Below are 16,346 nucleotides of genomic sequence, written 5' to 3'. Positions count from 1 at the left end.
CACAGGAAATATTTTGAGGAACCAAAAATATCATTGTTGTATGCACCATATCAGCTAGGTGATGAGGGAGATGTTAAGAAGCTGTTAAATCCACTAAATCCCATAAGAATAATTTTTTTAATCACTGTCACTCTCTGTCACAGCATTCTGTTCCTATTATCTTGTATGGCTATGACTGAATGATTTATCCTTTTTCTTCTATTTCTGAATCTCTGATATCTTCTCTAAGGCTCCTCAGAATGTGGGGATAGGAAGAACTAGCTATTGTTGCTACCATGTCTTGAGTTTTGCTTCAGAATGTATATGGATCAAATGAAACAATATTAATATGAAAGGAGTATTGGGAATGAAGTGTTATTCTAAAATGAAAATTTCTACCTCACTTACTTTACTGTACTTCCTTTTAAATACTTGTTTTTCTCTAAGTCAGTTTGGACTGGAGGGGTGGGAGCTGGTTGTGTTTTATTTTCTGTTCTTTGTTTGCTTTATTTCATTACTGACATCTCTATTTTTCTTTTAACAGCTTAGTCTTTTTAAGAGTTCAAGAAATTTTATAAAGATGCAGACTCTCAAAAAAGGTTTTATGTCTTTTTAGTCCTAAACCTGCGACATTTGCACCTGAATAGCCAATCTTGAAATGGTGAGGTGTTGGAGGATGTAATACTGAAGGCACAGTAAGGTGCACTTAGGCTGAAGCACCACGACAGACAGTGAATGAAAGCAAACATGTAAGTATGCAATGAGGGTACAATTTCCTGTCACAGTACTATAAAGCCCAAGGTGCAGTATAGTAGAATAAGCATGTTTCTTGCCTTCCCCAAAATTCAAAAGGAAGAGAGAAAGTTGACAGTACTTCCTCTGCCCACTCAAAGAATAACTAATCCAGAAGACAGCATGCAATTTAATGATGCTAGTTTGGACTACTGTCCACACACAATCCTAGGAAACAAGAGAAAAATCTTGGTCAGAAAAGAAAAATCTGGTGGTATGGCAAAACTCAAATTTGCCATCATCCATATGGTTTTGTTGTATGAGATTAGTAGAATCTTCATCTTGATAACCTTAAGAAAACTATTTTTCTGGGAGCCATACATACATACATCTTCTACTCCCTGCTGCCACACTCACAAGGCCTTTTATTTTTCACTTTTAGTTTCACTTGAAGAGTTGGAATCCCTTTTCCCATTTGATTTTCTGTCTCAAACTTTGCTACAGCAAGCTGTATGCCATTGAATAGACTTCCATTAATTATTACTTGATTTCTCACCTCTTGCCTTTTAGGAAATTACAAAAAAAATTACTTTTTTTTCATTCCTTCTATGTTGCCTTCTTAACCACAACACTTTTCTTGAACTGCTCACTCACTCAGTTGGGTTTACACCCTTTCTGTAATTTCTCCCCTTTGTTGGAATACAAAATTCCTAATACTATAAGTCATTTGACTGGAAGAAATTCCAGATGTTTCTCATATTCAAGCTCTAATGATTCCTTTAGTTCATCAAAGTTTGTGCTATTTTAAAATCCAGAATCTAAGTTCCTCCTTTTCTTCCCCTATAGTAAAATTTGACCTCACAGCTGAATATGCCCTGTTCTCTTTTCTCTGTTCCTTATGCTTTTTACCAACTTTCTGCTTTATGTCCTTGAGTTTCTTAAAGTTTTATTTTCTTCATGAATGACAGTAGTGTAAAGTGAGAAAAGAGGTCAGTTGTCCTTTGAAAAGTTTTCAAGGAGAGCACAGGGGAGTTCTATTTTAAGGGTTCTTTTTCAGGTATCTATAGAGACAGAAATCCTTTGACTAAAGATATACAAAAAGTCAGATTTTTTTTTTTTTTTTTCTGTTGTAATGTGCTAGGGATTTTTAATTTTTTTTTCAGTTCTAATGTATATTTTCAAAGCTTAGTTTGTGTGCCAGTCCCTTTGATATGACACTTCATGCATGGTACAAAGTGTTCACCTGCAGGGGAAGCTCTAGAGTGAAGATGCTCTATCACATACCCTAATCCTCCAAACATGTGCTATTCCATTGTTAATTGTAGTTTTCACTGACAAATATTTCAGGGCTTAAACATACAATAGTGATCGTTGGGGTTGCATCTGTAAAGGAGCAATTTGTCTTGCTAAAAGAAAAATTATTATTGTCTGCTAACTTAAATACTTTTATCTATTTCCTTCTGATGATTTCTGAGGGTCTAATTCTGAGCTCTTTTGGCAAGCCAGGCTTTTCAGAAACAAGTTTGTTTCTTCTCTGGATAATTGTCTCTTTTTACTATAACTAGATGAGTAATTGGATGTACTTTCATGAGTACTGCCGTTTACCACACATTATTGTAACCTGGAAAATTGAGTTTAAAAAAACAAAATAAAATAAATAAAAGAAAGCTAAGCCAACAACACGTCTGTTAATTCACCCGAACAAATCTGGAGCCTACCAAGAGCTAGACTAAAATTTGAGGATGCTCCCTTCCTGATGAGTTCCAAAGGCATAAGAATGCCTTAGCTGTAAGTGTAGATATTTTGTTTCTAAATGTGTGTACAGTAAATTCTGTGGCTCCTGAAGGAACTGTTGTTCTCTCAGTTGTAGCCTTTGTATTTAGACTAAAGCTAAATGGGGCTGAATTTACCACTCTTGGGATGAAAGCTCCTTTTTATTTCTTGAATATATTATCACATAAATTATTTAAAACTATCTTTCAGATTGTTTCCTGTTTGAATCTAAGTATTCAGTAGGAGTCTAGTTATGCTCGAAGTCATTGGAAGCCCTTTTACAAAGTGGTCCAAAACTGCCACCTTCTGGTTGTTCTCGTTGCTTTCTACATGAGCCAAAAGCAGAGCTACAAGTACTTGGCTTGGTTATAGCTTGGAACTCTGATTTTTTTCAGTGCAAATAGTATAGAGAACAAAATACATAAGAATAAAGCATGCTTACTGCCTTTACTGCTTGAGAGAGAAAATTATAATTAGTATCACTCTACCAGTTGACGACACAGGAGCTGGACTATCCTTGGCCTTCAGCTGGATACAGCCTAATATCACAGGCTCTGAATCAATTTTTATTTTACTGCACATACACTTTCTTGCATTATACATATAGCTAGTACCCATATCTTTATTTCTGCTTTTGGTGTGGTGCTTTTTCCACCATTTTAAGCAAACTTTTTTCTTACTTATGCTGGGTTCTGTTCTTTTAAGGCCTTTTCTTCAAGTATTAAATGACAGAATAATCTGTACTTTCCCCACTGCGATACCAGGGTAGGTGAGTGAAGAAAAGAGAGTATATTCTTTCAAAGATGTTGAGAATTTTCAGAATTTTCAAATGGATAGCCACAAGGAATTTGAATTTTTTTGTCCTCTTTAACAGGACAGATGAAGTTGGACTCTCAGCAGCAGTAGAATTTCATGGTTTATTGTTGGGATGACAAAGAAAAAAGAAAATGTTGGGGTGACATGAAAAAGAAAATTAATTTATAATTGTGTTTTGTCTGGATGGCAAGAAACAATGCCATCCCAATCTGCTAAAGGAAGGTATACAAAAGTAAAACATATTGTTCACTCCCCATGCACAAACACATATTTAAGGTGTTTAGGCAAGTCAGAGCTGTTTCTGTGTAAAAACTTTCCCAGAGTAATGCATCTAACTAATTTAAATGGTTTTTCTTTGTACTTGGAAAGAGAGTCGTTGTATTTCGATAACTCCACTTCTGCTTGCAGTTAATAAATTACCAATATCTGGAATTGCCTAAGAAACATAGTACTTAAAAAATAAGTGCAAGCTACATGATAATAACTACTTTATACAATATGCAGTATTATGCTGAATCACACAGGGGTTCATCCTCAAGATGAAAAAGCAAATAAAGAGCTACGTAGTGAATTACTCTTAGAGCTCATGCCCACTATATTAGACAAGATTCTAGAGGAAAAAACCATAACTTCTTACATTTTTCAGAAACTGACAGGTTTTTTAGAAAGCTTCAAAATTTTCTTTAGGGCTTACATCTTGTACAGAAGACAGTAAGAAAGGTATTCAAGTATTCTTCTGTCTTCTCCATAAAGCATGGTCTCCAATGTAGGCAGCTAGTTTCTTCATTCATAGCAGTATAGCTGCTCTGAGAAAAAAAAATGCAAAACAAAAAGCAGCCAGACAATAAAATAAGTAAATAAATAAATAAGCCTCAGAAAAAAAACCCCACAAGTCTTTAATTTTCTACTGAAATGACCGCATGCAATAGCACATTTCTATCTCCTTTAAAAAATTGGGTGTTGAAACAGAAGGTAAGTATTTACAGAATGAAATATTTTATTTTCCTTATTTATGGATTTGATTTGGTTTCGGTTTTGTGATAATGATCAGTCTGAAATCCAAAATATTATATTTAGTGCAGCAAAAGATGGAGGAACTACTCTGTGATGACAAACCTCAAAGATCCACAATCAGTTCCTGCTGTTTGAATTTTCTGTCAAGAAAAATGAATTAATAATTGCTGACCACTAGTCATCTGTAAATACACATAGAAACAATCAATATAAAACACACAATCAATAAAAAAACAAAAAATGCTTGCAAATTTATGTTTTTTTAACAAAATCTCCAGTACAAAAAAAAGCACTTTAGGGAGACTAATTTTAATAAATTGAATATTTTGACTGTGAAAATGCTAGATGGATTTCACTTTGTGAATATATATTCCAGTTACCGAGGGTTGGTAAATATTATGTCAAGTAAAATCTGTTGCACAGTGTCTATAAAAATGTGAAGCAGTACAACAGTAAGTACACAAAAGTATACAATCCTTCTTCTATCATTGGTCTTTCAGGTGACTGAGGCTGGTCTGCTTCCAGTCCTCCCACCTTGGTTTCAAATGACCTACCTCCAAGTCGGTCCAAGTAGTCAAATAGTCCCTTCCAATTTACAGATAAAGCTTTGATTTACATGGTTTCTCAATGTTTCTGTGAAACAACAAACCATTTTCAGACGAGGCGTAATTAACTTCCTGCTTGGTATATTAATAGGCCATGTGTTTTCTTCATCTTTAGAATAATATTACAAAAATATTAATATGTAATATTAAAAAAAAAATATCAAGTGAAATAGTTCACCATAGTTAGCTCAGAAAAATAATAACTTATATACCACCAATATTAGAATTAAATTAAGGATAACAGATTCTATGATGCCAATTTAACTACCTATTTAAATTGATTTCTCTAGCAGGAGCTTGATAAGATTAGACACTACATCAAAATGAACAGTTTTAGATTAGGATCAGAACAATCACACTGCAGCAAAGATCAGAGCTGACTCAGATCACAGTTTGTCATCAGTTCTGCAGCTAACTCATGACTGAAGTAAATAAAGTAGCATAGTAGTTAAAAAAACTGAAGGATAGACAGTAATCCCATGATTGGATAATTTGAAGTTTTTGCCCAGTGAATCTAAGTCTGCCATTTTGCAGTGTTCTGATTTGAAGCATTGGGTGTAAGGCAAAGTCATTAGGTAAAAGCTTGAGGAGAACACAGAGCAGAGCTGGTCAGATAACTGTGGCTTAACATTCCATGAAGATGCATTGCCTAGCAAGGTCAGAATTTAAAGAATATGATTTGAATTCACCAAAACTATCACCTATTTTTAATAAGTTCACCTAAATTTTGTCAAAATCCAAGTCTTCATCAAGACTGAAAAGTAACATTTAAAATTCTATGGGCCTGATTTCTTCAGCAGCCAACTGAAAATTATTTTGTATTTCATAAAATCACATAAAGACAAAACTGGATAAAATGAGGATTAGATGTTTTAACTAAGGGGAAAACAACAAACAAACAAACAAACAAACAAACACAACAAAAACCCCACAAACCTCCATCAAAACCATGGAAACTCTCCATTTTCCATAGGAAACATGAATATTTATTAGGTTTCATTCTTTTCAGAAACTGCATAAGTTTTAAAAAAACAGTTTTTTTGGTATTGCCTATCCCAGAGTTTAGCAAAATACATATAAAGATATTTCTCAAACCCTTATTTTTAGAATTTTAAATAATCTTTTAAGATATTCTTAAATTTATCTGCAAATCACTATTGTTGTAATTTAAGGGAAAAATACTTCTTCAAATTAAATGCTAACCACCATTAGAGAAGTTACTTTCCACACCTCCTACTAAAATTGTTCTCCCAGCTAAACCAGCTTCAGCCCCATTCCCACAGCCTTGCCTTGTGGCAGGAGGAATTCCACCCCACTCTCTTGAGGGGTGTCCCCTGAAGTACTACCAGCTCAGATATTCTTCCAGGGCCCCAAAATTGGGTACTGGAAGTGTATCCTGTTGTGAGTCTGGTAGGTGCCAAGGAAAGGGGACAGTTCCTGCCCTTCCCTGGTTCTCAGGTCTATGCTCTGTTCACACCACCTCAGGCTCCTCACAGCTGCCCTGGTGTGTGTAACTTCAGGGGAGCTCCCCAAGGTAGTGGTACTAAGAAAATTTCCCTGCCCAGCCACTCAGAACGTGCTCTGGCAGTCTCTCTCACACCACTGTAGCTGAGACTAGACCCCTTTACAGCATCACCCCACACCTTGCGCAGTCCATTTCGAAACCAGCTCAACCCCAGTTTTCCCATAGCTGAGTATCTGGTGTCCAGATCCTTAAAATAATGTAATCATGGTACAATAGCTAAATAATAAAATAATACCTTCAGCTGGTGCCTCTGAGGAGGCACCCTGAACAAAGGAACCCCATGGCTATTATACCCTCATAGTCCCAAAATCACAGAATTAATTCAGTTGAAAAAGACATTTGAGATAATCAAGTCCAACCTATGACCTAATAACACCTTATCTACTATGGTACTGTGTGCCACATCCAGTTTTTCATCACCTGTTGCCCTTCTCTGGATGCATTCAAGCAGCTCAATGTCCTCCCAAAATTGAGGGCTCAGCACTGGTCACAGAACTCAAACTCCACACCAGTGTCAAGTACAGGGGACAATCCCTGTCCTGGCCCTGCTGGCCACACCATTGCTGGTACAGGCCAGGGTGCCATTCGCCTTCTTGGCCACCTGGGCACAGCTGGCTGATGTTCAGCTGCAGTCAGTCACTTCTGCCTGGCCACTCTCCAGCCACTCTGCCCCAGCCTGTAGCACTGCATGGGGTTGTCGTGGCCAAAGTGCAGGACCTGGCACATGGCCTTGTTAAACCTCATTTCCTTGGATTCAACCCATCTGTTCAGCCTTTCCCTCTGCAGAACCCTCCTACCCTCCAGCAGATCAATACTCCCTCCCAGTTTGGTGACTTCTGCAAATTTGCTGCTGGTGGACACAATCCCCTGATGCAGATCGTCAATGAAGATATTGAGCAGTCCAAGCACAGGAAATGTTGGGATCATTTGCTCCTGGCTGTCTCTGCATCTCCTGTTCTCTGGCTAGCCCCAGGTTCCCAGGCCCTTTGTTATGCACAAGATCACAGCTTGCCTGGGGCTCAGGCTCCTGCCAACCCAGAGCTCAACCTGCAGCTTGTTCTGCTGTGAGCTACCTCACCAAGTGTGTTCTTCAGCAGTGGGTCTGAAAGGAACACAGATAATAATCTATTCAGATGAGCATTCCCTTAATGAGTATGTGGGGAGAATGACTATATCTTTATATATACAAATATATGTATATGTATATGCATATATATATAAAACCACCTTCACATGTTCAACCATCACAGAAATCCAAGAGAAGCACAGAGCTGTAGAAATCCAATGGATTCCAAAAGCACAACTGTAGGGACTGAGATACTTTTAAAATCCTCCTGCCACCAATATGAGCCTGAAGTATGGGATATGGGGGATGTAATCTAACCGGGAGATAATACAAAAAGAAGTAGTATGGCAGTGGCAAAGGATTGGACAAATGAAGATAGGTTAGTTCTGGCTCTTGCAGGGAAAAGTATGTCTTAGATCCCCAGAAGACATCAGAGTGTCTGTCACTCAGTAATTTTCTACTAACTTTTTAAACTTGAGCCAGGCCCAGCATGTTTTCCTGCTGGGTATACACACTATCAGGAATTTTTCTTATGGCAGGACATTTAATTTCTTTTTTTCTATAGAAAGGAACCATAAGCTCACTATTGTTAGAAAGTGATTTTTGAAAGATAACTGTTGCAAACCATGGCGGGTGACCTCACTCTAACTGTAATAAATGATACAGAGTCTTACTTACAAGTAGCTGACAAAACAGTAGGATATTAACTGGCATACCTTCTGCATTTTATTGTAATGCTGTTTTTTTTGTTTGTTTTTTGTGGGGTTTTTTTTTTGGTAGGTTTTTTTGGGGGGGTTTTTTGGGGGGGTTTTTTGTTTGTTTTTTTTTTTAAAGAGTGTTATGCAGAAAGCAAACCCTTCCAAGAAAAAGAAATAAAAGCAAATATTTTTTTACCCTTGGCTTCTCTTCCCCTTCTCAGCAGCTGAAGAGCAAGTTCAAACAGTAACAAAGAGGTGATGAGACACAACAAACATATCCTGAGATAGGGCTATTCCTATAACAGCATCACAAAGTACCATCCTAGTGCTACCAAAACAAAGATTTCAGGCTGGATGAACATCTCATGTTAATCAGACTAGCTTCAGTTACTTTAGTGTAACATAAACCAGACGACTGGGGATACCAGTATCATAAAGTCACCCCAGGTCATTTAGCAAGTTATTTAGGACTGTATAAACTGGGGTAGATTAGGCATGTGCTGACCACTGATGGTTCTGCTTCATTTATGCTATTGTCTCCTGTGAGAGGTGCCTGCCTGCTGCAATTTCTGAACCAGAAACTCATGTGGAACAATATACTCTTCCTGTGAAAACTTCCTGCACAGCATTTAGCTTCAGTGACCAAAATAAAAAGACTAATAAATGCGTTAGCTCTGCTAAGGGCCTCCTAGGCAGCTGCGTACAGCAGGCTGTTTTTAAGGTGCGATAGTTGACATCTTGCCACCCAAGGAAAATTGCACATGGTGTATAAACTCTGAACAGTTATAAATTATCTATCTTTTCCCACAGATTTTGACAAGCACTCTAGGTGTAGAAGTTCAGAATATGTGTATGGAAATAAAACACAGTCATCCATAATCTCTCAAGATGATCAAGGAGTTGAACATGGTTTTATGCAAATATTTGCTGGTAGCTTTCTATTAAAAATAGCATACTGTTGGATATGTAGTATTTTAGAAGCTAATACACCAAAATATGACTTAACCATAAGTGAATTTCCTGTTCAGCAGCAGGTCAAATGCATTTACTTTGGCATGAGCTAACTGTGAATGAATATTCCAAAAATTAATAGTGATTCTATCTTTTCATGTTGTTAGGGGGAATTTCATGGCAGCTTATTGAACTCATAAATCCCTTCTGCATAGACCAAACAGAATTGTAACATATGCAAAAGTAAGAGAAGGACAAAGGGAATAAAAATATTTTCTTCGTAGGTCACATTGTGCTATGCTGTGCGAATATTAGACATGTTTGCTAAATAAGAAACAACTAATAAGGGAAATAATTAGAGGAAATAATTGTAACAATTTTGACATATACACATAATAATATGCCTTATTACACCAACTGCTGGATTATACTTGCTTTAGAATTGTTAGCACTGAAACCCAGCCATGCTTGGTACTCAAGTGACAGAGTCTTTTCCAAGCCCTATTTCCTGATTCCAGCCAGGACAGGGTTAATTTTTCCAGTAGCCAATAGTGGCCAAGGCTAGGACCCAGAGGTTGTTCTATAGCACCTCACTTTCTAGGGTTGGATTAAGGGCTCCCTTTGGGGTTGCACAGCTTGGTGGGTGGCTGGGTATTGCCAGGCTCCCTGTGGTGAGCAAATTGCATGTGATTTGTTCATCTCCCTTGTACACCCTGTTATCATTTTTGCTGTTACTCTTTGTTTCCTTATTTCATTTCAGTTTTTGGTGAATTCTTCCTATCACAAACCATGTTCTTTACCTTTTTTGCCTCCAATTCTCATCTCCAGCCCAGCATGGTGGGATAGAGCAGCACACTGGAGTACTGTGGTGGGGCTGCTACATTGAGGAGTACCATTCCCAAACCACAACAGTCTAAGATGAAAAGATTTATACTGTGACAGTGGTCTGATAGTGACAAAGGCAGCTTAGAGGAAAAAGGTGTGGAGGCTTTATCATGGGAAATATTCAGTGCTTAGCTGGGCACAGAGCTGAACAACCTTGTGCAGCTGACCTTGCCTGATGGGTGGCAGGTGGCACTTGGGGACATGGTTTATTGGTGAACATTGATGGGTTAACAGCTATACTCAGTGATTTCAGAGGTCTTTTACAGCCTTATTCTATGATTCTATCAGCATGCAACTTCCAAAGGTGTGAGCCAGGTTCAGCCATACCATCATTCTCCAGGGCTGCAGAATGCATCACCATATTTTCTAATCCAATGGGCTGTAATTTTACCGACATGCCTTCAATATGCTGCATGTCTGTCAAACCTTCATGTTACTTTTCTGTATCTGACTTTTAGCTCTTCAGGGCTGTGCACCAGAGAAAACAAATCAACATAGAAGTTATAATGAGTCCCTGTATACCTCTTATCTGTCATGTTTATGAGGAAAAAAAAAGTGTTGTTAGACTTTCAAAAAAAAAAAAAAAAAAAAAAATAAAAAATCTGCATTCCTGTATGCACTACAAGCAGAATTTCAATGGAAATTTGAAGTGGAATGTTGCAAGTCTGTTTTCTACAGGATTTTCCCTTTTTTTTTTTTTTGGCCATGCTTTTGAGTTATATTTATTGATTTTCAAATCTGTGATAAATGTTTTATCTAGGCTAGATAAGAGATCAATAAACCAGGAAAATCATCACAGTGAGAAAATGCAGGACAGTCTCTCATCTTCTAACATCTCACTTGGGAGGCAATATTCCTCTTCCCTGACAATCTATATTCCAGTGTAAGTAAATGGAATCTAGTACACCCATGTTGTGCTAAACTCTTTGGTATATATCCCCATAAAACTCCTTTTTGTCATTGTGTTTGTGCTGTGAATGTGAGACAAGTGCTTTTCTGTGCATCAAGGCTAACACTTTCCCTACAGTATATGAAGGTGCAGCCTACTGCAAAGTAGATGTGCTGAACTATACTTCATTTCTGAACACATTTCAACAAAATGAGATGTTGAATTAAATCTAAAATGAAGGCCTTGGTAAAACTATGTAGAAGCACCAAATCTGGTGTTAATTTCCCATTTATTCTAACCCCTTTACCATATTCATACATATAATACCAGTGTTCAAATAAAAATTCAACAATTAAATCCAGAGTAATTGTACACTTTTACACAGTTGCATAGTCAAGTGGAAGGGAATAAATTAGGAAACTGAAGAAGCGTTGTAGTTCTTAATATATGTTTGGAAAACTCTGTTGGAGATACATGGCTAAAGAGAGTGTAAGGGTAGGATGTGCAAGAAAAGATGTGCATTTCTCATCTGGAGATAATAGCAGTTCTGAGGAACTGCTTATCCACTTGGGAGGAGTCTGACCGAAGCCCAGAAGGGCCTACGTTGTTGTGCCAAGTTTGCAGAAAAAGTGTCAACAACTTCAATTCTAAGCTTTAACTATACTTCAAACAGATTTTTCTGCCTCCTTTACTTTTTGGGTGTGCTCAGGGTTTTTTCTATTATTTTTCAGTACAAGCTGAAATGAATTCAGCTAAAATTATCTGGTGTAAGGTCTAAATCTTACTAGGAAGGCAGAAAGTATATGTAACACAGTAGCATAGCCAAAAGAATAGCTGTGACCTTGAGAAAAGAAGCAACAACTCCAATAAAAAAATAGAGATAAGAAAGATCCACATCTAAGAGGAAACAGGAGTCTACAGAGAGTGAGGAAAGTGAATGCAGAAAAAGCAGAGCCTCCCCAACAGAAGCCCTCCCCAGCACCAGCTGGAAGGAATTGGTCACAGGCAAAATGGGTCATGAAAGAATGTTCTTTAATATCTCACAGCTGTGCACAATTGCTACAAAGTACAGAAAGTACCGACTCTGAAGAGAAGACACCTAGCTATGGTTCCTCTCTTTCCTTGTATAAGCAGAAGACATGGAAAATATTGAAATCCTTAGCAATGAAATAGTTGTATTTTTCCTACCATCTTTCTGAGGGATTTTTGGTTCTGCAAACTAGGAAAGAAATATTAGAGAAATATTAGATGTAAAATTTCTGCTTGAAAAATGACGAGGGGTTAAAAAAAAAAGAACTCTATTAATAAAATTAACACACATAAAAAACCCTGCAAAAAACACATCCTCAACTCAAAGAAGTACAGGAAAAGTCACACTGTGCAGAAGCACAGCACCTGAAAAAGCTAGAGGACAAAACTTCCTATATCTGATATTTCCAATTGATTGCCTCTAAGATTTGACAGGCAGCCAGTAACAAACACAAAGAAAAAAAATTTAGGTGGAATTCAGGCTTTATTCATCAGTGAGGCCCTTAATTTTTTTCTTAGTTTTTATCTGTAATGGAAGTCTGACAGTTGCAATACAGTTATAATTGCTACTGTGCAAGAAATTTTTGCTGTGCTCTGCAGCGGGATGGCCTCACCTTGAACACTTGTGTGCAGCTTTGGTCACTGCAACAAAAGAAAGATGTTAAACAGTTATAGAGTGTCCAAAGACAGGCAATGAGGGTGGTGAAGGGCCTTGAGGGGAAGCCACGTGAGGAGCAGCTGAGGTCACTTGTTCTGTTCAGCCTGGAGGAGACTGATGCGGGGAGACTTCATTGCAGTTACAACTTCCTGATGAGGGAAAGAGGAGGGGCAGGCACTGATCTCTTCTCTGTGGTGACAGTGACAGGACCTGAAGGATTGGCCTGAAGTTGTGTTAGTGGAGGTATATGTTGGACATCAGGAAAGGATTCTTCCCCCAGAGGGTGGCTGGGGGCTGGAACAGCTCCTCAGGGAAGTGGTCACAGCACCAACCTGACAGCTCAGGAAGCATTTGGACAGTGCTCTCAGGCACATGGTGTGACCCTCGGATGTCCCAAGCAGGGCTAAGGGACATATGAGGGATTATACTCAATGAACTTTTTGGGTCCCTTCCAACTCTGCATATTCTGTGATAATTCTTTCCGCTGCTGCTCTGTGCACTGTATCAGGGAATTGAGAGGGATAAAAAGAAAGTGACTTGTGTGGTTTTGGGACTTTTTTAGAGAGGTAAATTTCATCATATGCTTCAGACTTCAGCCCCACAAATAATCATCTCAGCACAAGTGATGAGAGCAGGAATGAGTCTCCACAAAAGAAATAGTGTTTAAAAATGTTTAAACATGCCCTACTGCTGTGACAATGATCATGGAAACACAGAAACATTCTCTCACATTCTCTGTAGGTGTCTAAGGAAGATAATGTAATGTTAGGTTTCAAATGCATAAGATAAAAAATACTTTGATTACTATTACTTAAAATCTTCAAATTACTTTATGCCCAGCTTAGCTGAAGTAGATTGTTTTTGAAGTACTGTGCTTTAGATATAGAATGGTATGATGATAACAAATGCAATAATAATTTTTCTTACTCAGGAAAGCAATATCTACTGGGAAAGTACCCTAAGGCCTGAAGAACACCCATAATCCATTTCACATGATACTAAATAACCCTAATTTTATCAAAACTATACAGAGATTTGAAGAAATACTCAGACAAAAGGGTGCATTTAATCTATAACTTTATTATCTAAAATCAGATCCTCAGATGACTGAGCAAGATTTTAGCTCTGGAACTGTTATTCATACACAGGGCATCAGGCATTTGACTGCAGATACAGTCTGGAGAACTATTAGTTGGTTATATTGCAATGATGTGATCCACAAATTGATGTGAAAAAAAGAGCCAAAAAAGTGAATTTAGAATTCTTGGGGGATACTGAAGAGCCAGTGCAGTTTCAAGCATTCACCACCACAATTGTCAGTGGTAGGCAAGAGTTAATGCCTCTTCAGCTCCCTCATTGGCCTCACATGTTTTGCTTCACGTATGTTTTGAGAATGCATGAAGCTTGATAGTCTTATTGTACTTTAACCCTGTCTCACAACTAAATACCCCAGACCCCTGTGCTTATCCCCACCTCTGGCTCCCATGATGGGATGGAGGAAGAACTGAAAGAATAAAAGTGAAAAACAAATTCACGGATTGATATAACAACACCTTAATAATTAAAAATAAGTAAAAAAGTAAATTTTAAAATTGCGGAGGGATGAGAAAGAATAAATAATCAAGAGAGAGGAAAATAAAACCCTCATCAGAGAAATTATACATGAACCACCACAGAGATAAACTACTGTCTATTTTTCTCTTTCAGCAGTGTCTAGAGACAGTCAAATAGCTTTCATCTCTGGACACTGACTAGGTTCAGCTTCTCCTTCCAAAGTTTCTTCAACATCTTGGGAGACCCCACAAAGCAACTTTCCACTTTTGATGTTCTCCCACAATACAACAGGATCCATCTTTGAACATATTGCTTTTCATTTTCTGGTAATTTATTACACAGTATGGCTTCCTCAGTACAAGTTACCTCCTCTACCAATTCTCAAAAATGTCGGTTCTCTGGAGAATCCGTGATCGCTTCCAGGGTTTCTGTGCAGAATATTTTCCCATTTGAGCCTGTTGTTTGAGTCAATGCAATCCACTTACTCCATCACATGCATCAAGTGTAGAATGGACCCTCCTATTTTTACAACCAGCCCAGCACAGACAACCAAGATAGCAAAAGAAGCTGTGCTTCTGTATGAACTGAGGAAGTTCCAACACCTTCGTATGCTGCTAATATTTCCCTTTCTTTTGGAGTGCAACAGGCTTCACATCCATCATATTCTGGGCTCCAAAACCTTAGATGCTAATCTTTGTCTCTCCTGGCCCTTTCTGCCAGAAGATCCATGGCTCAGGAATTATGCATATTTGTCATTTCTGGACTGGCCCAAGTGCTACAGCAAAAACAATCTCCCATTTTATTTTCCTCAAAGTCTTGCTGCTTCTCAATGGCCTACTCAAAATCACTCTCCTTCCAGGCCATTCAATAGAGAGGGCTCACAGAATAATTAGAAAACTAAGAATATAGCCCAGAATATGCATTCTTCAAAAGCCCACAAAACCTAAGAAAGTTTGTGTTTCTCTTTCATTAGTTAGTGATGACAAAGCTGTTATTATATTGACCACATCTTCTGGGATATCAAAATGTCCATCTTGCTAATTCCTAAAAACTGAATCTCTTGTGCACATCCTTTAACCTTGCTTTGCTTTATTTCAAAATCAGCTTTCATAAGAATCTAGATTACTTTTCTGCCCTTCTCACACACTTCTGCTGTGCTGTCTCCCACACTGATGTCATCAATACACTGTGAGTACTCAGGAGCTTCACCTTGTTCCAGCATAGCCTGTATCAGCCCATGACAAACCCAGGACTTTGTTTCCACTTGAGAGCCAGTCAATTTCAGTTGTACTCCAGGATACTCCTCTACATGGAATCAAGCTGTCACCTGCACTCTGCTGCCAAAAGGATAGAGTTATCTACATCAATAGCTGTGTAGCGTTTGGCAGCCCTCAGCTCAGCTTTATACCTGAGCTCTAGCATGTCTAGTTTGTCTGGTATGTCAGCACTCCATGGTGATGTGACCCAGTGGTTACATTACTTCACTGCAAAACTTACAACACTGTAAGTCTACACCAGTTGGATTTTTCCAATGGCCATATGGGACAAAACAAAACAAAACAAAACAAAACAAAACAAAACAAAACAAAACAAAACAAACAAACAAACAAACAAAAATACGGCGGCTCTCCAGTTACCAGAATGGTTTTTGGGTTATAGCCAAGGAGTTTTAGCTGATGTGATATGGTCACCTAAGCAGTGTCAGGATAACAGTTAGAAACTGTTGTTCCTTGGACTGCACCAAGCCCAGAAGTGTGGGATACTCTGAGAGACCAAGCAACCTAGACAGCTATTTAATCCATTCCCAACTCAACTGTGCTATCCCAAAGCACACCTTGGTTCCCTGGAGTAACTGTCTCCTGAAGTAGTCTCTGCCAAGGATGTATGGAGTCTCCAGACCAGTCACAACAGGATGCTTTTATCACTCATTCCTCAGTTAGGCATACCTCAGTCTCCAACACAGACCATTTTTGGGATCCTCCATCACTCTAGAAATACAATTTAACTTTATCCTTGTAATTTAACCTTATCCTAAGCAGCGTCCACTAGAGCTTCATATTCATGTGGGGCTGATACGTTAGGCCAGTGGGGTCACCTTGCCAGATCCAGGTCTGTGTAAAATCAATGGGCTTTGACAGAGGCCTTTCTGGGTCTTGCAAATCTTTTATGCTG

The 16,346-nt window shown here is 38.3% G+C and overlaps 1 protein-coding gene across 6 annotated transcripts in view; it reads left to right on the top strand.

Annotated features, from left to right (window-relative positions):
• TYRP1 (tyrosinase related protein 1) overlaps nucleotides 1-16,346 on the top strand; it is a 135,416-nt gene that overhangs the window by 73,800 nt on the left and 45,270 nt on the right. For 5 of the 6 annotated variants that reach the window (XM_086867417.1, XM_023943606.2, XM_086867419.1 and 2 more), the window contains one exon: nucleotides 596-728. The exons of the other annotated variant lie outside the window; for it this stretch is intronic. The gene's annotated coding sequence lies outside the window, so the exon portion shown is untranslated. The remainder of the gene's footprint in view (nucleotides 1-595; nucleotides 729-16,346) is intronic. 6 annotated transcript variants of the gene reach the window in all.

The sequence above is a fragment of the Cyanistes caeruleus genome, chromosome Z (assembly GCF_971803275.1).
Source record: "Cyanistes caeruleus chromosome Z, bCyaCae1.hap1.1, whole genome shotgun sequence".
NCBI lineage: Eukaryota > Metazoa > Chordata > Aves > Passeriformes > Paridae > Cyanistes > Cyanistes caeruleus.
Note: the sequence above shows the minus strand (reverse complement) of the source record. Positions and strands in the feature narration are given on the sequence as shown.